We start from the raw sequence: 24,739 nt of genomic DNA, 5'->3' as shown, positions 1-24,739 counted from the left end.
ACACCACCGATCATGGTGCCCCAGATGACCCAGGCAGACGTCGCCAAAGGCGTATCCCGCCACTTTTGAGGCTGCTGAGGCTTGCAGCTGGCAGGTGCAGAGAGGGCAGTGCGCCTGCTCGCCCTGCTGACAAGGGGGTGCAGCGGCCAGCACATGGTTTGCCGGTGGCCTCCAGAACAGATTATGACGTCCTTAGGCAGGCCATTCTGGATCGGGTGAGTCACTCCCCGGAAGACCATCACCGCCAGTTCAGAAGGCTCGCCTTTGAGGCTGCTGGCCGCCCCTTCGCCCTCGTGCAGCAGCACCTTGACGCTGGTCATCGATGGCTCCAGCCAGAGGACATTGTACTTAGCCGAGGACATTGTACAATGAGTTGTGATAAAGCAGCCATCCTCCCTTGCAATACCTGCAATGACCAGTGCCATCAGCCCACCAGCCTTGAGCCAGCAGGACACTGAACCCCAGCTGCCACCCGTGTCCAGGCCCACTCCAGCTCCAAGGAGGAGCTGCCCAGGGAACACCCACACACACACACACAGTTTTATTCCCTGTTTAATTTCCCCAAAACAGCCCATGCCATGGCCTAACCCCTCTCTCCCTTCTTCCCCAAAAAGCCCAGCCTCAGTGTCCTCTGCTCCGGACCCCTCCAGACCCCCTCCTCCGGGGAACCTCAGATGCCAGGGCAGGTGTGCTGTTGTTGCCATTGGCCCGGACACGTCCGCAAGGAGTATACACTGATGCAGGTGGGACAAGTGATATGGGTTGTCGGCCAGCTGGCCCCCTCTCCCGGTTCAGAAGGGAGGTACAGTATACCAGTAAATATACAGGGAGGTATACACCAGTTGGATTCAGGCTGTACGCAGGGCCTGATCTACCAGTGTCTGGTTGGACCTGGGGCACTGGATATGCATGGTGATATTCATGAGTACCCAGTAGTGCCGGTGGAAATTCACTGGAAGAGGAAAAAGCATGTGAAGAGTGAAGGCAGCAGTTTGGTCCCGCTTCACGTGCCCCCTGTTATAAGGGACAAATTGGCAGGGGTTTAATAGGCTAGTTAAGGAGGTAGTGGGGGCACAATCAGACGTGTGAGTGGTGTCAGTGGAGTAGCAGTGGTCGTCGGATGCGGCTGAGGGTAAAGAGCCAGAGGTGCCTCCAAGGGAGAGCATACACGCTCCTGAGGTCAGCCTGATGGCAGATTTCCCGCAGTCACGTGACGACACTCTGTGCTCAGCCTTTGGCCAGGTGATGAAAATCGATGGTCAATCGCTGTCCCTTTGTACCGTTGCCCCCACTCACCCGTACTTCTGCATAATCCAGGATAAACTTTAAAAAGTGAGTCATGACACTCAAACAGAGGCGGAAATTAAGCCGTCGGGAAATTGTTTTCCAGGCTGCTCATCACAATCCTACAGCTGAACACCTGGGTTACGATAAAACACTGAACCCGATAATGGCCCGTTTCTACTGAATGCTGGTTAGTCAATCTGCCGGCCACCCCAAAAGCACCATTGCGCCCCCTTCCCTCAGTTGAGGTCCCCTTCAAAAATATTGGGATGGACCTTATGGGCTCATTAGACTGGCATGCACTGAGATGCTGCTTGGTGTTAGTCCTGGTGGATTATGCAACACGGTATACCCAAGCGTTCTCCTGTGAAGCATTTCTGCAAAGAGTGTTCCACAGACTCTGTTTCATGTTATCTCCTTAGTCGGAATCCCGAAAGAGATTCTGACGGTTCAAGGTACTTCATTTATTTCACGCAAACTTAGAGAACTGTACAAAATGTTGGGTGTTTGCTCCGACCAGTGTATATCATCCCCACACAGATGATCTGGTGAAATGGTTGAATAAAACACTGAAGAACATAGTTTGTAACTTCATCCACGAGGATAGCCAAAATTGGGATAGGTGGTTGGACCCTCTGCTATTTGCTGTGCGGGAGATTCCCCAGGCCTCCACGGGATTTTCTCAGTTTGACCTTCTCTTCTGTAGAAAGTCCAGGGGTGTGTTGGACCTGCTTAAGGAAAGCTGGGTGGAAGGTCCAATCACAAGAAAAAATGCGATTCAATACATCTTGGACCTGAGAGCAAAACTCCACACATTTCGGCAGTTGTCACAGTAAAATTTGCTCCAGGCAGAAGATAAGGTCCTTGTTTTACTTTCCACATCTAACTCAAAATTAGGGCCCCCTATAGCCAGTGGGGGATGTTGATTATGAGGTTGTATGCTCACCGGGGGGCTACCCAAGTGTACCACCTCAACCTCCCTCCTAATAGCATGGAGGGAGGCAGCCTTGTCTGTCAGGCCCTGTCTCTCTGACAACAACTGTAATGGAGAGAGATGAGTTGGGACCAGAGGTCCCAAAGTCGAATCAATCCACCTTGTGATGACCATCTCTCACCAGGCAAGAGAGAAGAGGTTTTGACTTGCATCGGCGGTTACCCGATGTTTTCTCCCCCTTGCCAGGGTGCACCGCCCTCATAGACCACAAAATTGAAACGACCCAGGGGTTTTGGTATGTTTACAGCCCTATCGCTTACCTTTGCTGAAAAGAAAGGTCGTGCAGGCTATCCTATTCTATCACAGGGTAATGATGTGTCAAAGTCTGGTACCTATCCAATGCCCTAGGTCGACAGACTCCTGGATCGGCTGGGCACTGCACACTTTTTTACGACACTCGATTTGTGACCCACCACAACAAAACCAGATTTGTTGCGCAGTTCTAAAATCACCACGAGCCACCAAATAAGTGGAAAAAGCCTTTCTAGAAGGAAAATTAATTTTTTTGAGATTCGTGATCGTTTGTGGGGTTTTTTAGCTCTCAAAGTATTTTCAAAACGAGTTTGATTTGTAAATAGAAGATAAATGTTTGACAGTTGAGTCAAATATTCATGTTAGATTACATAGAGAAACACGGTTCACTTACCGAGACGCTGAACAGTGCAAACGCCTATCGATCATTTCCTTTAAAGCGACCCTCCAGGTGAAAATCATTCCTCCATATTCCATATGATGTGAAGTCACAATGTGAAACCGTTTTGATAGAGTTCAAACTTTAAATATTACTAGTTTTACACACACCTGGATGTATTGTTGTGTAGATGGCGTAACCCTCGAAAAAGAAAAGCTGACGTCACTTCCATAAACAGATGGTTAAAGTGCGGGACGAGGAGCCTTTGGTTTCACTTGTCTGTGAAACATCCATCTCTGTGTTGTGATGGATTACAAGAAGCGAATGGCGGAAGGTCTTAATCATATCGTGGACCTTAATCTGACCAGTGCCATACATCCACGCGCGTACTGGTCTTCATTTTCCTCGTTGATAGTCAATTTTCCGACAGCGATGCTGAATCTGGTATCTGTGGTATCCCGGACGATGAAACTAAATATCTTCAAGAATCACCGGAGCAGACCAATGACACGCCCGTTGTTGTTACAATGGAAGAAGCAAGCAACCACATCAAGATGCATTTCAGTTTTGACTTCGCTCAACAGGTTAGTACATGGTCGAGAGAAGTGATGTAAACTTTGACTATTCATCATGGAGAGAGTTACATGAAAGGGCTTGACAAAAGGCTACAGCAGAAATTAAATATGGGTTGCTCAACTATTAACATTCCTAGGTGATTTTCGCTATTTGGCATACGCACATTTATATATTAAATGGCACACCGAGGTTGATATACAGAGACTAATATTATTGACAGACTGTACATTTTGTTGTGTTGTCTGCACTTTTAAACACCTAAATAATTCCACTTTTATAAAAGATGTATGTTCTTACTGTTAAATAAAAGATGATGTTTGTCGATGAAGCTGTTCAACATTCCCTATAAACACATGAAAAATGCAGAGATTGCCCCTCATCAGGGTGTCAAGAGGCCATGTGGCAAGTAGCCATGTGGCATTATTGGTCCTCCAATACATTTGCATTCTGGGAGCTGGCTGAATGGGTCCAAGTGTGGGGAAAACTTTGAGGGTGATTATCTCAGAAGCACAGTTTGCCACACCCAACAAGCCATAGCTTTAAAAATATTTGCTTGATTCGCACAAGTAACACCTTGTTTTGAAGCTCTGGTTCTTCACTTTCAAAAGTCAAAAGGGAGCAAACGTACTTAAAGTCTTATCCACTCTGGACGGTTTTTACCAGTTTCTGTCGGCCGGGCAATTCCCCGGCCTAAGACAGGCCGTAGGGGTATATGGTAGTAGGGAGGGATTTTGGCTCCATCTGCAGGTGGGGAGAGCCAGCACTGGCAACCGGAGGGGAATGCGGCTACAAAGGATTGAGGTGATTAGTAGAGCATTTAAAAGCTACCATGTTTTCACCTCTCTCTCTCTCCTGACAGTGAGGCTGGGCTCCAATCCTGGGTGTGACACGTAGTCCACGTGCCTGGAAGTATTTGGTTCTGTTGGTCTGAAAAGACCAGTGATATCTTGTTGTAAAATAAATGCCTGGGTAAGGCTGCCTTTTGCTTCCATCGGTCTCCTGGTCCATTTATACTCAGCAACCAACAGAGACTTGTTACAAGTTTCTGAAATTACTATCTGACAAAACACTATTGTGTTTTCCTACGACACGTGCTCGGACAGCTGTACATATGGTCCCTCCCCTAAGCCCTAAGCTATAAACTCTTCCTGACATTTTGCCCGGTCCTTTTCCGTCAGATCTTGCTGCTGCTGGTGTAATGACTTGCTCTTAGCTGATGTTGCAACTACGACCTTGGATTATTAACCCTTTCTTGTAAAAAAGTGGGTTTTTGTCAGTGAACTGCCTTTCTGTTGTTGTCTTTGTCATTGTCATTTGGTAGTGACTAGCAAGTTGTGTTACTCGCTCTTGGCAAGCAGCAGCACTGATGCTACTAGCTAGTTGTTAGCATTAGCTCACAAGCGCTAGCCTGCTCCTGCTAGCCTGCTAGTGTACCATTGCGTTCACCAGCTGCTAATAGCCTAATGTTACACAATATACACACACATACTTCCCATTATTATTCATGTTCTCCCCCTCAAGTGCTATTTATATTTATATTCCATACAAGTTCTCTGTTTATCAGCAGATTTCCCCACATCTAATCACCATTAACATTCAATAATGCTAGCTGTTAGCTAGATTTGCCCTGACTGGGTGCCTCCCTCCTTCTATCCCTTCTCCCTGACATACATATTACAAATAGTGTAGGCTAATGTGAAAGAACAAAGATCTGTTGATTTTTCAGTCTTTATTACAATTCCTAAAAGTAATTGGTTTTTTTTTATACAGATTTTTAGGGCATTTTTAATATTTCATAGCTTGAATATAATACCACACATAATTTAAAACATAATACACACAATAAATACATAAATAAAACAAATTAATAATATAAACACAAATTCCAGGTTCTAGATTTAATTTTTCATTTTAGATACGAACCATTAATGACTTGCACCTTCTGAGAATTATCTCTCTCTCTCTCTCTCTCTCTCTGTCACTCACACATACACACACACACACACACACACACACACACACACACACACACGCACACTTACTGAAGCCTGTACTGCAGTTTTGACAATGGATTCTCTACCTATTGAAAACGGAGTTGTGGAGGAAGATGGTGATGTTGTGTGTTCAAAACAAGACAATGAGGATCCCATTCCTCAACACACCCCTGTTGGCTCCACTCACGTTGTTGTTGATAGCTGTGTTGGTGATGGTCCTCCACCCACCGAACAGAGAAAGATCTCCTCTTTCTGGAACTAATTCACTGTTAGTGAAGGGGATACCTCCAAAGTTATTTGCAAACTTTGCAGGTCTAAACTGAGGTGAGGTAGGGATTTCAAACACTACAATACGATGTCCATGCACAACCACCTTAATTCATACTCATCACATGAAAAAACATATGGCGCAAGGGGTCACTTCGAACTTTGGCAGCCATGCTACATCACAGGGCACCATGTGGCAAATGGCTCCTCTTCCTCATCATCTTCACCAATACTGGCTGCATTTACTACATCCAAGCAACCGTTCCCAGAAAAGCATCCCCGGGCAAAAAGATTACAGAGTTGATTGGTAAGACGATTTGCACAGATCTTGAGCCCTTTTCTGTTGTGGAGAAGGAAGGATTTAACTCCCTTATATTGCCTTTCTGGAGTGCAAAATACCACCATGTAATCATTTCAGCCGAAAAATAGTGCCAGAGCTCTATGAGGAGAAGAAAGGGGAGTTGGGGCAGCCCCTTAATGCAGCTGAAGGTGGGGTCATACACATCATCACAGACTTCTGGAGCAGTAAACATAACGTACATGCATATCTGTGCGTTACAGGGTACTGGTGTGAGAGAGCAGGGGATTTTTCTGGACATCAGAGAAAAACTGAGCTCCTAAGTGTGGGGGTTTTAGACACAGAGCCTACCTCAGACAACCGAGAGCAGGGCTGGACTGGGATTTTGTTGGAGGGCCCTGAAAAAGCCACATGGGTGGCATTTGTAAGAGAGTTACTGACAAAGTTTCTCCATCAAAATCACAATTATCTCATTGCGGAGCTCTGAGCAACAGCATCTGCCACGAGAAACAGAGGACAAGCAGGGAGGGATGGGGCCTGGTAAGAGATGTGATTGGGCCAGAACTATATCGGCCCCAAGGTGCACCAGCCCACCAGGAAAATGCCCGGTATGCCATATTTCCAGTCCACCCCTGTCCGAGAGTGTCTCAGGGAAAAACTAAAAGAGTGGGAGAAGGCAGCTGAACAACAGATACATATGTGTCGGATTTGTTGTGTCTGATAATACAGAGAATATGGAGATGGCCAGGGCTACGGGCACATCCGCTGCATGTCACACACCTTTCAACCCTTCACCTGGTTGTGAGCTACATTCACAATTGGGCTCCCTTTGCACATTCTCATAACGAACATAAAGACCGGTTGGAACTCCACGTTCTACATGCTCCACTGACTGGTAGAGCGGTGCAAATCATGGCGCTGGAGACCAACATGTGTATTCGAGCTCCTACCGCAATCTACCCCAGTGAATTGAAGTTGGCCTAGAACATGGTCTGTGTGCTCAGTCCTTTTAAGGAGGTGACGGTTGCCCTCCCCAAACACAGCTCCTCCCTCTCTGAGGTGATTCCTCCCGTGCGCGGTCCATGCCCCATTTTCAGATCACTGCTTGTGAGCGCCCAGAATGGCTCTGCAGATGACGGAAAGAACAATGAGGATGATGAGTTTGGGCAGGGTCAAGGCGCTACTACTGAGCCTGAGGAACAGCTGTGCTCTGCAGCAAGGAGGTTCGCAGCAAGCCTGAGCACAGAGCTGGAGGTGGGCTTCACTCCCATCTTTGAAAACAGCACGTTTTTTTTTGCCACTCTCCTTGACCAGAAGTACAAGCTCAGCTGTTTCCCAGACAGTGTGGATGTTGAGTCGCTGAAAAGGACTCCGGTCGAGAGTGTGGAAGTTCTTGGCACACAGAGAACAAGTTTTCCATCAGGTGATGTGGAGGCATACCTTTCAGACGGTGACATAGACCCAGTTCAATACTGGTCAGGCAAGCTTCAGGGTTGCCCTGCCCTGGCTCGCAGTGCCTTAAGCATATAAGCTGTCCGCCACAGTGTCTAGTCTGAGAGGGTCTTCAGTACAGCTGGCAATGTCGTCAATCCACAGCACGCGACACTTGACCCTGGCTACGTGGAGCAGCTAGTCTTCATTAAAGTTAATGAGTTTAAGAAGTTAAAAAAAAAAGTCAAAATGATCATGATTGCAAGGAGCACACCCAAGACAAATGCATGAAAACAAACAAACACACACACACACACACACACACACACACACACACACACACACACACACACACACACACACACACACACACACACACACACTGTGGCTGTTCCACTTGCCACATGCAATTCAAGTGGCTTTTCCAGGGCCCTCAGAGGCACAGGCAATGATGTTCAAACGTACCAGTTTATTGACAAGAATGGGCAAGATGGAACAAGCCCGGAGCAGACGGAAACATGTCATGACAAGGGCTCCTTCCGTGTGTTTGGGGATGGGTGGTTTAACCCGTGTTCACTGATTGCTCTGATGAGCAACAGGTATACAGCCACCCTGATCCCGGCCCCAATTACCTAGACCCAAGACAGGTGTAGCTGCTTAAATCACACCATCCCCACACCACACACACACAATAATACTGTTCTGTCAGTATTTTATATTAGTTTTGTTACATTAGCCTCGTCCTCCTGGTTCTGATGGGATGACTGCAGAAAGGCTGGAGTGCATATTGTGCCATCTGTCCTATGATGGGATAAAAAAAGATTATAAAAAAATTTGCAAGGCTGTTCTGTAAATAGTTTGTCCTCTCCTGATTACAAATAATAGTCCAAGCCATGTCAATAGTTAGTTTGTTCTCTCCTGATTAAAGTGAATGATAGTCCAAGGTAAGTTGGGCAAAATACAATACAGACAGCTTGATTAATAGATAAATTACTTACATGTGTGGCAGAGCAGCAAGGTCTTTCCGTATTTCTGTCCATTGTTTCGTTCTTTGTCCAAATTAATGCAATTACACGCAGCTGCAGGCGCTGTAGCACTTGTGCATCCTTTAATGCGATCTCATCCATATCAAATTAATTCTATATGTAGAAGACACAGATAGCTTCAGTACTACACTAACTAACTTCATTTGCCTTGGCTTCTACTACCAGCGTTCACCTCTGGCAAAAATAATATAAGTTTTTCACAAAGAAAGCACATAGCTCCTTTTACCGTTAGTTTAAGCGGGAGGTTTTACAGATTCCAAGCACCTGATCACATGATCGGCCCACCCGGGCTTGTTTAAACACGATTATGAAGGCTGTAAGATTGCTGCAATACTGAACTCTCAAGAAGCAATTTGAGTTCATAGACATAAAGGTACAATAAGTTATACCCGTTCATTGCACAAAATTGGCCATGATATATCTCTGGGGGTTCAGAAATGATGTTGATCGATGCCAGTCAGTCAACTGTGACCCAGTCTGGGGGGTGAGGGCCACAGTTGACTGACTGGCATTGATGTGATGACATCTATGAGCCCCAACCCCATTACCGCTAACTGTCCAATGGTGCTGATTGCATTTTTAAAGCTGAATTATTCAACATTTATGATGTGAAGACACCCTGTGTTAAGTGAAGGACCTGTGAGATTATGCATCTCTTAAAAGTTCCAGTCCTCTGCCATCAAGCAGTTTATTGATATTCCAACCTTTCTGAAACATGTCAACATGAAGCCAATCAACCTGAAGGCAGAGCTAACCATATAGCTGTATTGCCTACATTTTTGTTCCCAGACATCTCATATAAAATGCCGTATTTGCAAATATATTAAATGTTGAGATTTGCCAACGCTAGACGGAAGACAAGCTTAACGTTCACGTCCATTACAGTTTTTAGGTGCACGTGGAGCAAACCACAGCAGTGCAGAAGTAAAATGTCAAGAGCAATATTTGAAAAATTAGTCATGTAAAAAATTGGAAAATATATTCGTAACCTCATAAAATTGTCAACAGAAAGTTTCTTATAAATTCAGTTACTAAGGTGCAGTCTCCCGTTTCTACTCATTTCTACCAACTGATCTGCTGTGGTCTCCTTGAATAAACACCATTGGACGGAAAGAGTTGTCGTCTGTAACATAATGGTACAGTCCACACACACAGTTGTATCCAGTATATATCTATCCTCAACTACAGGTGAATGAAACTGATCAATGTATCCACAGAAACAATGCATGAGTCCCACAATTTTCAAAGTTATATTCATCACGTTATTGTTCCTGAGTTTCTCTTTCTCAACATACAAAACAGAAACGGTGTTTTGTATGTTGAATTACAATCACAAAACACCCACCATGTACAGTACACATTCACTAGTGGCAAATCCAATCACAATTAAATCAAACCAAAAAATAAAAAGAGAGCTGTGATGGTTTATTGTTGTAGGGCCAAGGGAGTAGATGTCACATAGTAGTGAAAGTTTCAACTCCTCTGTACAGATTTGATTCTTGATGAGTGACTTGATGAGTAAAAAAGAGACGACCAATTCAATTCAGTTGGTGTAATGAACGGTGAGCGAGGCTGGACTTCGGTTAAACGATGTACAAGAGTGTGAATGGAATTCCCACAAGAATCACTGAAATCTGTGAGTCAAAGATTCACTCGCTGCCGGAATCACTCCAGACTCCCGAGTCGTTTAAAAGATTGGTTCACTTTTTCAAGTCTTGGAATTAGAACTATTGATAGTTTGACATATTTATAGTGGTTTGGCTCCCTGTTAGCCATTGTGAAAAGGTAATGAGCTCTTCGTTCAGAGCTGCCTAATTCATGGGCTCAACATGGGCTTAGTCAGGCATATCACTTGACAGGGCATTTGATTTTCTTGAGAGGGCACACAAAATCACCACGCCGGCATTCCTGAGAATACCCATCCAAACCATTCCCGTCTCCTGTTTTACAGGAAATGTACTTGGTCACAATCTCGACTCAAATTATGCAATGCTGTGATAGGTCCAAAATGACATAATGTCATAAATAAAAAATATTTGATTCTATTTATTTAATATAAACAATGCTATTTTAAATTTCAGCTTGCAGCAGGAGATTTTGTTTTTGCTATAAATATTGTATTTAAAATATAATTGTTTATAACATTTTAACATTTGAGGGTGGACCAGCCACCAGCAAGGAGTTCAAATGAGCGGGCACAACCTGCCCTTAACGCCGGGCCTGGACGTGGTAGGTAACCTAAATGAATATGGGAACCTTGAAGTAAAATGTCACCAAATATATCTTTAATATACTTTTGGTTTTTCTGTCAGATGAGTTGCCATTTTCAGTGGAACGTTCTTTTAAGGACATATTGTTTGTTCATGCACTTTCAGGCATGTCAGATGTATGCAAGCTCCACTGAAATTTAAGTAGCTGAAAATATATCAAAACCTACTCTGTAGAGGTAGAGAATATGGCATATACCTCTGACTTTGTATATAGCAAGATCAGCTTGTCAAATCTAGCACAAGTAACTGATGTGATAGCAGACAGGTCCTAACATAACGAGACTAATAGATAATTCATGTTATTCAATCAATATGTCACAGTATCACGATATTGATATCAAATTTCACATTATATCAGATTTTCAGAGCAGTGAATACATCAATTACTGATTCATTGAGTGGTCTCAATTATTGCTTTAATTGAAATTGTCACTACTCCTTAATTTTGAATATTCAGTACAGTAATAAAGAGATCATTTTGACAACATTTTGATGAAATCATAAAAGGGAAAGAACAGATGGCCAAATTTCCTTCCATTTCCACTTTTGGCAATCCAGAGACATGGATGAATTTTAGTTTTCATGATTTCACTCCAAGATTATTGTTCAACTGCAAATTTGAAACTACACTGGGTATTGAAAGATCTCCTTTTCAGGTGAATTGTGGCCTCTAACTTGGCATGCAGATTTTATAATTATTCTTTCTGTTCCATTCTTTAATTCAGAAATAAGATAGAACCTCGCAAAGGAAGAGGAAGAAGTAGCCCATAAGGGGGGAGCTCTGTTGCTTCTTAGTCATGCTGTAATCACTTGCAGCTCTCTTTGCAATTGTCTTTTATTTTCCACGGGAAACATTCTGGAACTGGACAAATTTAAACAATAACCCCGGGGCTCTCTAACCCTCTGATTCTACTCAAAACCCCCAAACCTTGAGCTCCACATCGTACATTTAACTGTGCTGTGTGGTCTGGAACTTCCCAACTTATATCCAAAATTCGTAACTACCAACTCTGACACCCCCCAATCCTCCCAATGCCCATCTACTCTCTTCTTCATGTTGTTAATAAAATTCTAATTATCATGCATCTTGTTTTAATATTTTCACCATGCTCGTAAGAAAAAAAGAAAGCCTGCCATAGTTAATATGTGTCGACGTTGCTTGGCGAGGCACCACCGCCGACCACTAAATGAAAACCGGTGAGTTCAATACAGTGGGCGGCTCTTCTCCTTGAAACTTCTGAATTCTTCCCCGAGATTTTTTGGGGGGGTGGGTTTGCTCAAAACCCCCCCACTGCTTTGTTTTCCGCACACTTATCAGGAGCTGGCACAAAGCGGGTCATTGTTGCCCGGGCCGTCTGAGCCGCCCAACACTGTATATCCTCCTCTCTTCCGACTTCCTGGTTACCCCACCCCGCCCAATTTGCTGTCTCAAATGCTCCAAAATGGCCGAAGAGGCGCTGTTTACTTACGTCTCCCTTAGTTGTCAGTTATAGTTATTCTTACGGCCTGATGAATTCAGCATTTGACAGGACATTGGGGTGACTTTGTGAGGTGTTTGTAAAGAAATAGAAAGAGAGAGACAGAGAAAGAGAGAGGTGATTGGCCAGCGGCGGCGGGATAAAGACCCGGCAGCGTCTGCTCTGGCGTCGCAGGTCGAGCTGTGGGCATCAGCTACACCAGCTGTGCCACCCCCCACCACCCACCACCACCACTACCCCGACCCTCACACACACACACACACAGACACACACACACACACACACACTCCTCCCAATGGGCTTTGAGGTTGCGCTCAGTCCAGGTCAGCTGAGGACACTGGCAGAGAAAGGGAGAGAGAGAGAGAGAGAGAGAGAGAGACGGTGGGTGGGTTGGGGGTGGACAGTAGAGAAAGGGAGGATAGGGGAACTGGAGACAAAGGAATGAAAAGGGGGTGGCGAAGAGGTAAAACGAGTGCCAGGGTGAGAGCGGGCAGGGAGGGAGCCGGTAGGGGAGGATGTTCTTTGCTGAGCTGTTTTTTTTTTTTGTTTTTTTTGTTTTTTTTGGAAGGGCAGCACAGAGGAGGGCAACGAAAGGAGAGCGGCGGAGCGAGGGAGGAGTAAAAGAGAAGTGTTGGTGGAGAGGAAAAATGGCGGCGAGGAGAAGACCCCCCCACACCTATAGCCTTCCAAGGGGAAGAGATAGAGAAGAGAAGCCCTAACTGGTGAAGGCTGGTTTCTTTCTCTACCTCCCATCACATCTGCCTCCCAGACCCCCAAATTCAATCCTCTTTAGTTTCGGCCCCAGTTTGAGTTCGGGCCCCAGAAGGAATCCCAAAGATGCCCAAGCCACAAGTGATCGCAGATAAACACGTACGATTGTTTTGGAGGTCCGAGCCAACGCATCCTGATTAGAGGCTGTGCAAAGTTTTTTGTTTGTTTGTTTGTTTGTTTGTTTGTTTGTTTTTTTTCCCACTAAAGCGGTTGTCGACGCTGGAATGAATCGAATCACTCTACGACGCGAGAACATCAAGGGAGCTTTTGAGTTCCCATCCCAAGATGTAAACAAAAACAAAATCAAAGCAACAGATGCGACTGGTGCTGTCGAGTCGTTGACCTTTATTTGCCTTCTATAGAACAAGGTGTTGGAGAGCCCGATTTTGAGAAAGGACGAACGGCTTCGGCGGGGGGGTCCGCTTGCCATGTGGTTTCGAATGTTTTATTGGGAGGTGGGCGATGGAAAAGAAAAGGCAACGAGAAAACGAGAGAACAGAGCAGGGAAAAGTTTTAAACAGAGAGAGAGAGAGAATGCAATGACGGGAGGAAGAGCTGTCGGCTGAGCGTTTGAATATGTGGGGGGTGTTTGAAGGAAAAAAAAATCCAACATGGAGAGGAAGAGGTATATGATAGAGAGAGGGAGGGCAAAATGTGTCTGGGAAAGTTTTTATTTATTTTTTATTTTTGGTGGGTTGGGGGGTTGCTGAGGTGTGTTGTGGGAGAGCAGACAGCAGCGTAGGGGGGGGGGGGGGTCGGAGGTGTGGATTAATGCCAGCGATTGGCGGAGGGCTGCCGCAGTTGTGCGTGAGCAGAATATCAGACGGGATGGAGGGGTGAGGGTGATGGGGGGACGTCGGGGGAAGGCATTGTGGGGGTGAGCTGAAGAGGTTGCAGACAGATTTTTTTTGGGGGGGGGGGGGGGTTGAGATTCGGAGCGCCCAGAGAAAAACTACAAGACAGAAAGAGACAGACCTGCTGGGAATCCGATGTGTGGAAAAAGCCCTCAGTGCAACACGGCAACAACCACTCTGAGCCAAAAAAACTGAAGAAAAGAAACCCAGACGCTCATTTGCATTGAATGGGCTGAATAGAGTACAGTGCGTTGGACCCCCCTGGCTGTCTGTGTGGAGCTTTTTATTCTTATCGCTCTCTATTTCTGTTCTGTTCCGTCTCGTCGTACAGTAGATGTAGCTGCGCTGTCGGACGATGCGGAATTTCTTTCCTGCGAAGGTTTCGGTCTGTTTGTCTGCAGTCTTTTGAGTGTGTGTGTGTGTGTGTGTGTGTGTGGCGGGGGGGGGGTGCTAGCGGGGGTCATGCTAATGTCAGTGTGTCAGCGCCCGGGCTGGCGAAGGGGACAGATGGACTGATTTGCCATTCACTAGGACACGGCATCGACAAACCAACCATTAAATACATTGCAGCAAATGAACAAACAGTAGATAAAGGGACGGCGACTGCATGGAACAGGGCCTGGTCCTGATGGAACAGTATGGTGAAACGGAACAATATAGATGGTAGAATGGAACAGTATAAATGGAACAGTGGAAAAAATATGAGATATTTAGACACAGCAAATGACTTGGTGTACAACAGAACAACCATCTGTTAATTCTTCCAATTCGATTTTTTGAAATGTATTATCATACCCGAATAACCCATTTTGCTGTAAGCCAGAGCCTGTGACTGAAGTCGGGATGTGATCCAGAGATATGAGTAGGGTTTTTTAAATTGAATTAAATTTTGTTTGTTTGTTTGTTGTTTTGTTTTGTTTTGTTTTGTTTTGTTTTGCGGGGGGGGGGTCGGTTCAGTAGGGTGGTCCGCCCCAAGTCCCTAAACTACTCTATGCATTTTCTTTTCATTCTATTCGCAGCACGGGCTAACTAAAGATTGGTATTTGGTTTTGGTGCAGGGAAGCCTTCCAAGAAGTGTGAGTGTGTGTGTGTGTGTGTTTGTGTGTGTGAGCGTGTGCGTGTGCGTGTGCGTGAGACCCGGTGTTTCTAGGGGAGTCGCACGCATGTGTATTTATGTCCGCAGACACACACACACTTTTATTTTTTTAATTCTTTTTTCCGCGCACGCACACGCGTTGCTCCGTCTGCTTCTGGCTTCTGCCTGGCTGGGGTTGTGCTTGGAATTGTGGGACACTTGTAGATGAGGAGGGTACGAGCGCGCGGCTTCCCAAGTGTTGCACGTCGGTGTGTGTGTGTGTGTGTGTGTGTGTGTGTGTGTGTGTGTGTGTGTGTGTGTGTGTGTGTGTGTGTGTGTGTGCGTGTTTGAGAGAGTGCCGGTAAGTGTGTGTTTTGGTGCAAATGTGCGTCAGAGTGGCCGGGAGTTTAGGCAGAGGAGGACCGGAGGAGGGTGAGTGTCTCTACCTGGACTCTGGTCTCTTCTCCTCTCTGTTCCTGCGCCGGGAAAGAAGAGAAGGGGGAGAACGGAGGAGTGGAGGAAAGCGGAGGAAGGAGCCAAAGAGGAGGAGGAGGAGGAGGGTGACAGGAGGACGGCTCAGTGTTGCCGGATTTCCCCCACTCTGCTCCGCTTTCGTCCCCTCGCCCGCCTTCGGACGAATTAGCAGGCGGGCGAGCGAGTGAGCTAAACTGAGAGGGAGAGAGAGAGAGAGAGAGAGAGAGAGAGAGAGAGAGAGAGAGAGAGTTAGCGAGAGTAAACTGCAAAAAAAAAAATCTTTTTTTTTTTTTTTTTTTTCTGAAAAGACTGGGACCCTGGCGCCGTTCCAGAACAGATGTTGCTTGTCATTTGCTGGTGGTTAAGGAGTGGTCTAGCCGCGCTCGTGCGTTCGCGGCTACATCGCAAAATAGTTCTCGTAATAAACACCCCACAAAGAGGGAAAAAAAAAAATAACTTTTCGCTTTTTGTAATTCTTATTTTTTCTACCAGTTGAAATCTGCTCGTTTCCTCGCCCGACTCCCCCTCCAGTTAGATTATCTCCCTCCTCTTCCATCCTTCCCCTCGTCACGCCCCCCCCACTCCCCCCCAATTTTCGGTGATTTTGATCACTGTCGTTCTGTGATTAGTTTTTTTTTTTTTTTTTTTTTTTTTTGGACTAAATTTATTTTTCTACTTTTCAATCAATCGAGCGCTGCAGGGGCCTCCGCACGAGAAACCGATGAGGGAAAAAATAAACGTTGGAAAAAAACAAACGGAAACCAAAAAAAAAGAAAGCCCGACAAACGGTAAGTCATGATGGACGATGTGCGCCGAGCTTCTTTCCTTTTCCCGCTCACTCTCTCTCTCTCTCCTGTCGCTCTGTGGCTGTTGACATCCGCTACCTGGTCCGCTCTTCCTCCTTCCGTGGCGGACATTTTCTTTCCTTCCCACGTGCTGTGGTGACCGGGCGGTGAAGGTTCGCGCGGGGGTCGAGCGAACGCTGGTGGAGCGCTGAAGACACAGCGCTTCACCTCAGCTTCTGCTTCACTCCTTTCGTTATTTCATTTTTTTCTTAAAATGTATTTTCTTTTTTTATTCCTCCCCTCACAGCCAATCTTTCTCTCTCTCTCTCTCTCTCTCTCTCTCTCTCTCTCTCGCTTGCTCTCGCATCTTGCCAGTCTTGTTGCCGGGTAGATTTCTGTAGCTAGGAAGTTAGTGGGCGCTGGCGCCGTCAGTTGCCAGAGCTGTTGAGTGCTTTCAAACACTGCTGCGGTGCTGGGCCTTTGGCTTATTTGATTATTATGATTATTATGATTATTATGATTATTATTATTATTACTATTATTATCAAATTTGTCTAGGTTTTATTTTTATTTTTTTCTAAAATCAGTGTGTTCCTCTCACAGACACACATGCACACACACACATTCATACATACCCATACGCACCCAGGGGTCCGGCAATGGCCATGGTGGCAGCGGTAGTAGGGGCTAGCTTTTCGGGGAGCTAGCAGGGGGTTTCTGGACCCCGCTGACCTCTTTGTTGGACAGCTCTCAAGGTGTCTTTCAGCTCTCTGGCACAGAACCCACCGACATACTTTAAGGAGCTCGGCTTCAAAGTCAGATGTCTCATTTAAATTCAGCCGGAGGGGAGAGGAACCCTACACGAGGTTCTCTAAGTTGGAGAGGGACCGCTGGGGCTTTCACCTTTTGGAGTTTGACGGCTTTTTTTTTTTTTATTCCTGGTGCAGCAGATTAAACTGTTTTTTATTTTATGATTTTATTATTTTGGCGGGTGGAAGGGGTTTTACTTTGTACCCTTTTGCGAGTGTGGTGGTAATAGAGTTAAGTTATCATAATTCGATTTAAACACAAATTATTTTATGACGTTCTAGTGATTTAACTTGATTCAATACTTGATATACATGAATTGTTTTTGTAATTTTGGAATACATACATATATATAAATATATGTATATATTTATATCGATGTATGTATGTATATATGTATATGTATGTATGTATATATGTATATGTATATATATTTATATGTATAAAAGTTTAATTCATTGACTTCATATATTTTTGACATTATAACAAAGTCCTGCATCAAAAATTTTGACAGGGAAATTAAATAATAACATTTAAACATACATACACAATAAAAAACATCAAATGCAAAAAAAAACATATACATATGAAAACCATACAAATATATACTCTTAGTATATAACACAGTTTAATAATTCCAATAATATCGTTTTGCTTTAACAGCAGCCGTCATATCTTAACACTTACTCTGAAATGATTCCTGAATTTTCCACCAAAATACTTTTTGGCACAAGGTCATCTTAAACATCATTTCCAAAATGAAATTGTAATGGTCGGATGCGTGCTTTTTGCACTTTTTAAAATGCTAGCTTGAATTTTCACACCTCTCCGAAAGTGAGAAAAGCTCATCTTAATAAAAGTCACAAGTCCATCGCATCATTGCACATGCTGGGTTTTACATTGACTGGGTTAACTTTTTGGTCTAAATGATCATTTCCAGTCAGATAATATGACGTCAAACTCATTGGTAGCATTCTTTGGATCATAAAAAACATTTAAAATTTGTTATGAAGTTATTATGATTATTATGATTATATATGTTATTGTTGTTATATTATTAATGATAACAATAATAACAATAACAGTAATATCAATAATAATAATATCCATAATAATAATGATAAAGAAAATAATAACTAAAATCGAATGATATATAGTGATATCTGATCTGATATATACTGTAAATGATAATAGTGAATATCCACTGCAATAATAATTATCATCATCATCATGATAATCATAAAAATATTCTTAATAATAGGTTTTGTTATGGATTATATATGTAAAAATACCAAGATAAATTGGCCAGTGAAGTCATACTTTTTGGATTTTTATGTGATATTTCCCCATTATTGCAGCATTCAATTTATCAATCAGGAATAATTTAGAGCATCTAACTTAACCAAATCATTTTGTTATACTGATTTAACATATATTTACTGTATATATGAATACAAAGTCAGGTACATAAATATATACATGGAGAGATTTATTGGTATGGACAGAGGTAAAAATACCTGCCTGTCTGTCTGTCTGTCTGTCTGTCTGTCTGTCTGTCTATCGACTTCAATAGTCTGGCATGCTACAGATACGCGGTGCAAATGGCTATTCATCAAGCAGACGTATTGCGTATGGATTGAAATTCATTAAATAAAATATTGTTGTTGTTTTTTTTGGCCGTTGCTTAATGAGTGGAGGGCGATGCCAGCGCACGGTTCCAAACCCGTAGATCCGAACTTGTGTTGACTGGAACCCCCAAGCTCGTATCTACAGGTCTGCGTCCGTGCTGCCCAAACAACTCGCCCACAGTCAACAAACACAGCAGGACCCTCTCAGTGGCCGCCAGACGCCTTATGAGCTATTTCTGTCTTTCTGTCTGCCTGTCTCTCTTTCGGTCTCTCGCTCTTATTTTCTCACTTACGCACACATTCTGGTGATATGGAAGAATTGATCGTCACAATAGTCATCGGGAATTTTAACTTAAAAGTAATTAATATCTTGCAAATCACAAAATCCAAAATATGCATCACATTGAACTATACTGTAATGTTAAGCATTGTATCAGAGAGGAAAAATCATAGGTTTTCACCAAAACTTCTAATTCCATTCAGACCTCGTATTCTCAAAATTACAGCCATATACTCCATAATCATTACATTTGGATTGTGGCGTCGATATATCTATCTATCTATCTATCTATCTATCTATCTATCTATCTATCTATCTATCTATCTATCTATCTATCTATCTATCTATCTATCTATCTATCTATCTATCTATCTATCAATCTATCTATCTATCTATCTGTCTGTATATCTGTCTGTCTGTCTGTCTGTATATCTGTCTATCTATCCAGCAGCCAATGCTCATCCAGATGTTGACAAACCGGAGACACGTCAATGTGTATTTAAGGGACAGTTTCGCAGACATAGGTTAGGCCTAATCTTAGACTAAATCTCACTTTTAATCATAGGACTAACTGAAATGGCCTTTCTCACTTTTTCGTTTGAAATAGTCTCAGACTTGCTCTAGTCTCAGTTTACAAAAGATCTGATTTCGAGAAGGAAGATTGGAGCCAATCTAGGTCTACGTGAAGACTTAAATTAGACCTGGCCAGAGTCGGGTTTATCTTTGGATTAATGGAAGTGGGCCTCCAGGTCGACCTTGACAATCGAGAAAATGGATTATCTGGACTAGAAGGAGCTGACAGTCCTTCACGACCTCCGTCTAGGATGTCCTAGTCTAGAACAAATTAATCCGCGCAAGCAAGGTCTCAGAGAGGCATTTTTGATTTCAGGACTTTAATTGAAGTAGGGTTATCTTGGTCCTGATTTCAGATTAAACCCTGCCTGCGAAACCGGCCCTGAATGAAGAGATGTTTGCTTGAAGAGAAGTAACAACATCTTGGCTCCAAACCGTGACCCAAACAGGGTTGTGTTTTGGGCATTTGGGGTTCTTTTCTTCATTTTACATTTGAGTTGTTCCGCTCGTTCAATACCCCACCCTCCTACGCCGAGGAATGCTTGCTCCCAGGCTGAGGTAGTAGGTTGTATAGTTGAGAATTACACCAAGGGAGATAACTGTACAACCTCCTAGCTTTCCCTGAGGTACGCCTGGCGCTCCTGCCACCAACCCCCCCACCCCAACCCCGACCCCCCCCAATAATGTCAAATAATATTTGATATTGTTTTCGACGGGAGTTTGGACTCGTACTTGGCACCTTTTTTGATTTTTTTTTTGCGTTTTTCTTTTTTGAAGCAGGGTTTTTGTACACCAGGTTCTGGCAGAATGGGTGGGAAATCTGACTGTGTTGGTCCCTCTGTGGATATTTGGTTCTGGTTCTGTTTTTTGGGGGTGGGGTTTCGGGGGGGGGGGGGGCACTTGTGGCAGAGCAGAGCAGCAGACACAAAGGGGGAGAAAGTTTGCATTTTAATATGCGATGGTCAACCCCACCCCACGACATCCCAATCCGTTCCAGAGGTGGAGAGTTTAGGCGGATGGACGGAGTTTGGCCCCGGCACGCACGAGAACAATTACTGTCAAAATATTTCCACGATCGCGGGCGCCCAAAAGAGAACAAAAAAAGGCCACCGTAATATCCAGTGTATGAAATGTTGTGACAGTCTAAAAAGAGTGATAAATCCACTGTGAAGGAGAGTAGAAGCGTCAGATAAATGCAGCACTATGACAACAAAATGTATTATTTGCAGACACTTTTTTTCCACCCGCCCCACCTCTTCCCTTTGACTCATGAAAAGAAATCAAATGAGGACGTCGCTTTGTGTTGACTCTTAAAGCCATCTTTATTGGTCTCATTTTCTTGCATGGAAGCTTTTTTTTTTTTTTTTTCCCTCCCTCCCTCCCTCCCTCCCTCCTTTCCTCCCTCCTTTCCTCCCTCCTTTCCTCTCTCCCTCTGTCTGTCTGTTTTTTTGTTTTGGTTTTTTTTTTGGGGGGGGGGGGGTTGTCTAAATAAAAACAAACAAGTATCTGTCTCTGGACTTTGGAGTGATGATGAGGAAATAAAAGATTTTAAAGAAATCGTGGAAGTCAGAAGTCTTTTCTCTTCTACTTATGCCCAAAACATTTAATAAAAAATGTAAAAAAGAAAATTTAAATAATAAAAAAAGAATGATAATGCATTTGAATGCTTATAATAATAGTAATAATACTAATCATAATAAATTGAATAATAAATAAAATAATAACATTAATAGGAATGATAATTAAACATATTTATTATGAATAATAATAATAATAATAATAATAATAATAATAATAATAATAATAATAATAATAATAATTAATAACAAATACAAATTCTGTTAAAAAATAATAAATGGATTACCAAGGGGATAAATACTATACATATAAATATATAAATACTCCATAAAGTTGTGCTCTGGAGCTGTTCACCGGGAATGTGTGTGGTGCGTGTGTGCGTGCGTGCGTGTGTTTGTGGGGAGGGGCTGAAGATAACATGCCTGTGTCAGAATTTGCCACTTTTTTACCGCATACAACATACAGACACACGCTGATGGCTCACACATGCTATCCAGCGAGAGCTGCAACTCATCACCCACCCCCCTCACACACCCACATACACACTGGCGCAGGCAGATGAACACACACGTGTGGGGTAGCAGAGCAAAAGGCTTCCCCCTGTTGGCAGACTCAGTGAACTGTCAAGTAGGGGGTCCAAGGTTTGGACTTGAGCCAGCGCCTCGAAAGGCTAAAAGTTTTTGAGGACGAACAGCTGTCCTTAACTGAGATGTTAGTTTGGTTGTGTGTGTGTGTGTGTGTGTGTGTGTGTGTGTGTGTGTGTGTGGCTTCTCAGCCTTGATGCAGTAATACAAACAGAGGGCAGAACGTGAGAGGGGGTCCGAAGCTGTGTGGGGTGCTGAACTGCACCCTCCCATCACCCACCACCACTACCACCACCCCTTTATACCACCCTGATATCTAAATGGCTTCTTCTTCTTCTTCTTCTTCTTCTTCTTTGCTCTCTTGTGTTCCATTGAGCAAGTTGTTTTGTTGTCCAACAGAGTGCAACAACTCTATTTCAACATGGTATGGTAAAAAATGTATGTTTGCCATTCAGCGTATTTGCTCAATGCTTGTGCTTCCCTATATGCTGTGCTGCTATTGTTGGTAGCAGGGTCCACCCTTGCCGGCAATAATGCAACGATCGGGGACGTGCAAGAAGTGAAGCCGCTACCTGCAGGCTGTGGTCAGCAAACTGTCGATATAGGTGGGAGAAATTGACACTTGCAGTTTCAAATGAAATTCTGGGACATGTAATGTAATCGGCCCGACACAGAGGACGTGATGGATTAACACTTTAATTTATTTTGACCCAGTCTGTGAGTCTGTTCTGTGGTCAGTGAAACTAATGAAATGGAGCGTTACTCAGTTTTGGTCAATACTTAATTCAATTTTGAAAGTGGTATGACTTCTTCCCCACTAGTTTCACAGTATTACACTATCATATATTTTAATTTATTCACCTTGGCCTTCCCTCCTGCCTTCTGTCGTCATGTTCAAAATAGAACCAGTGTTCGAGAAACCCCACGCCTAAACTCTCCGTTTCCCTATCTTTGGGCCGTTCTGTTGCCATAGCAATAACCTCCGACCCCCCCCCCCCATGCACCCTCCTCTGGGGGGGCCTGTCAACCAAGATGTGACAGGTGTCCATCACACAGAAGAGAAGAAATTGCCTGTGTGTGTGTGTGTGTGTGTGTGTGTGTGTGTGTGTGTGTGTGTGTGTGTGTGCGTGTGTGTGTGAGACCCATTGGCTCTCTTAGGGTTGTAGGGATGTAGGGATGCAGGTGTCACACTCTAACAGGCCACGTCCTCCAAGGCGTATATATCCACACCCGCCATGCACGCGGACATTAAGTAATTCCTCTGACCACCCCTCCTCCCCCACACACTTTTCCCTCTGTGCGTTTTTTTCCGCCGCCGCCATGCACGTGGCTGTCGCACCCGCGCTGTGTTCTTCCTCCTCCTCCTCCTCCCGGCGCGGCTGCGTGGGCTTCAGTGTGACAGATCTGGGTCTTGTTTGATGTACTACGCGGCCAGCCCGCCTCCCGCCTGGCCATTACCCGCAGATAAGGAATGCTTAAAGACGCCCAAATCGAACCAGTAAATCAACAACAACCGTGATTTCTTTTTTCAGCCCCTGCCAGCTTATCGGGATTTCTTTTCTATCTTTTTCTTTTCTTTTTCTACCCACGATAATAAGGCGTCTACTTAGTCGTTTAAGAGAGAGTGACGGCAGTGATAGAAAGAGCGTGACGGAGAACATCATGCACGGTGCTTGTTTTGTTCCATAAGGAATCAGAGTAAAATAAAAGAACCTACATGTAAAGTAAAAACACACTGTCTTGTGTGTTTTTACACACAAGACAGTGACCGACCACCGACCACGGCCTCCCCATGGCTGGCGTGTCGTGGGCACAGTCTGTACTGTTAGAGGGGTACAGGTACAATTCGGGGCTGAAGACCCAGACCTCCACCCTACTGTCGTTGTTCTATTACCGTAATACCTGAAAGCTAGGAGACAAAAAATCCCTGTGTCCCCCCTATTCTGGCACCCCTGGTCCGTGGCCCCGACAAGATTGGAGCATGGCAACAAAAGTAAAATTTTTCAATTAGGCCTTGTAGATATAATATGAGTGATGATTCAGCAACTGCATTGCTTATTCCTCGCCTCAAATTTGCTCAGAAACAGGTTTTGGTGGACTGATAAGGTGAAATCAGTGAAAGCTATGGAGTAAATAGAATGAAACCCCGAAGCTATGCTCAAATGCCATTGCCTCACAGAACCCGGAACTTGTTCTCAAACCCCATTGGCTCACAGAACTTGTGGCCCTAGGTGGGTGGCTCCTCCGATTTTAACAGAGCGTCAGGAACACAATTGATTTCAAGGCATGTTAGAATGGCTAGAATGCATCATTTGTTTTGGGGACCTCAAAGACCTATTTAAAAAAGAGCGAGCATAATAGCTCCATTATAAATACGGCAGGCCACATAAGCCTATTTCCACCTGTGCTGATCTGTGTGCATGCGTGTAGCATGTAGCACGGTCTGTCTCCAGTGTGGACATATACGTCTGTGTGTTTTTTCAATTTGTTGGCCATGTATGTGTGTTTGTGAGTGTGTGTGTGTGTGTGTGTGTGTGTGTATGTGTGTGTGAGAGAGAGAGAGAGAGAGAGAGAGAGAGAGAAAGGGAGACAGAGCCTTTGTCTGCTTGCTGTGGAGTTTCTTTTGCTGGGAGCCTGCCGGCACTGTCAGAGCGGGCTAATATTAGCGCTTTGCAGAAGACTGGCTGTATCTGGACACAAAGCAGATGATAAATGAGGAAAGGCCACATGCTCTGTGAGTGTGTGTGTGTGTGTGTGTGTGTGTGTGTGTGTGTGTGTGTGTGTGTGTGTGTGTGTGTGTGGTGGGTGGGTGCATGCGGGTTTAAGCATATGCCCAAATGTGCTGTGTGTGCGTTTTGTCCGCTTACGTGTTAATGAGTACTCCTAAGTTGGTGTGTGTGTGTGTGTGTGTGTGTGTGTGTGTGTGTGTGTGTGTGTGCAGGGCCGGCTCTAGCTATTTTGTCGCTCTAGGCAAACTGTCGAAGGAAGGGGGGCAGTGTAGCGTGACGATGCTTGTTTCGTTCCATAAGGAAACAAAGTAAATAAAATAAATTGCACAATG

The 24,739-nt window shown here is 44.3% G+C and overlaps 1 protein-coding gene across 1 annotated transcript in view; it reads left to right on the top strand.

Moving 5' to 3' along the window:
• The window catches only part of LOC307235203 (uncharacterized protein), a 59,845-nt gene extending 59,195 nt beyond the window's left edge, over window positions 1–650 (top strand). Inside the window, exon 7 of the transcript XR_013844323.1 lies at window positions 615–650. The gene's annotated coding sequence lies outside the window, so the exon portion shown is untranslated. The remainder of the gene's footprint in view (window positions 1–614) is intronic.
• Window positions 651–24,739: the final 24,089 nt, after the last annotated feature.

The sequence above is a fragment of the Zeus faber genome (genome assembly GCF_960531495.2).
Source record: "Zeus faber genome assembly, chromosome: 9".
Classification (NCBI taxonomy): domain Eukaryota; kingdom Metazoa; phylum Chordata; class Actinopteri; order Zeiformes; family Zeidae; genus Zeus; species Zeus faber.
The sequence above is the reverse complement of the archived record's forward strand: the minus strand, read 5'-3'. Positions and strand labels throughout refer to the sequence as shown.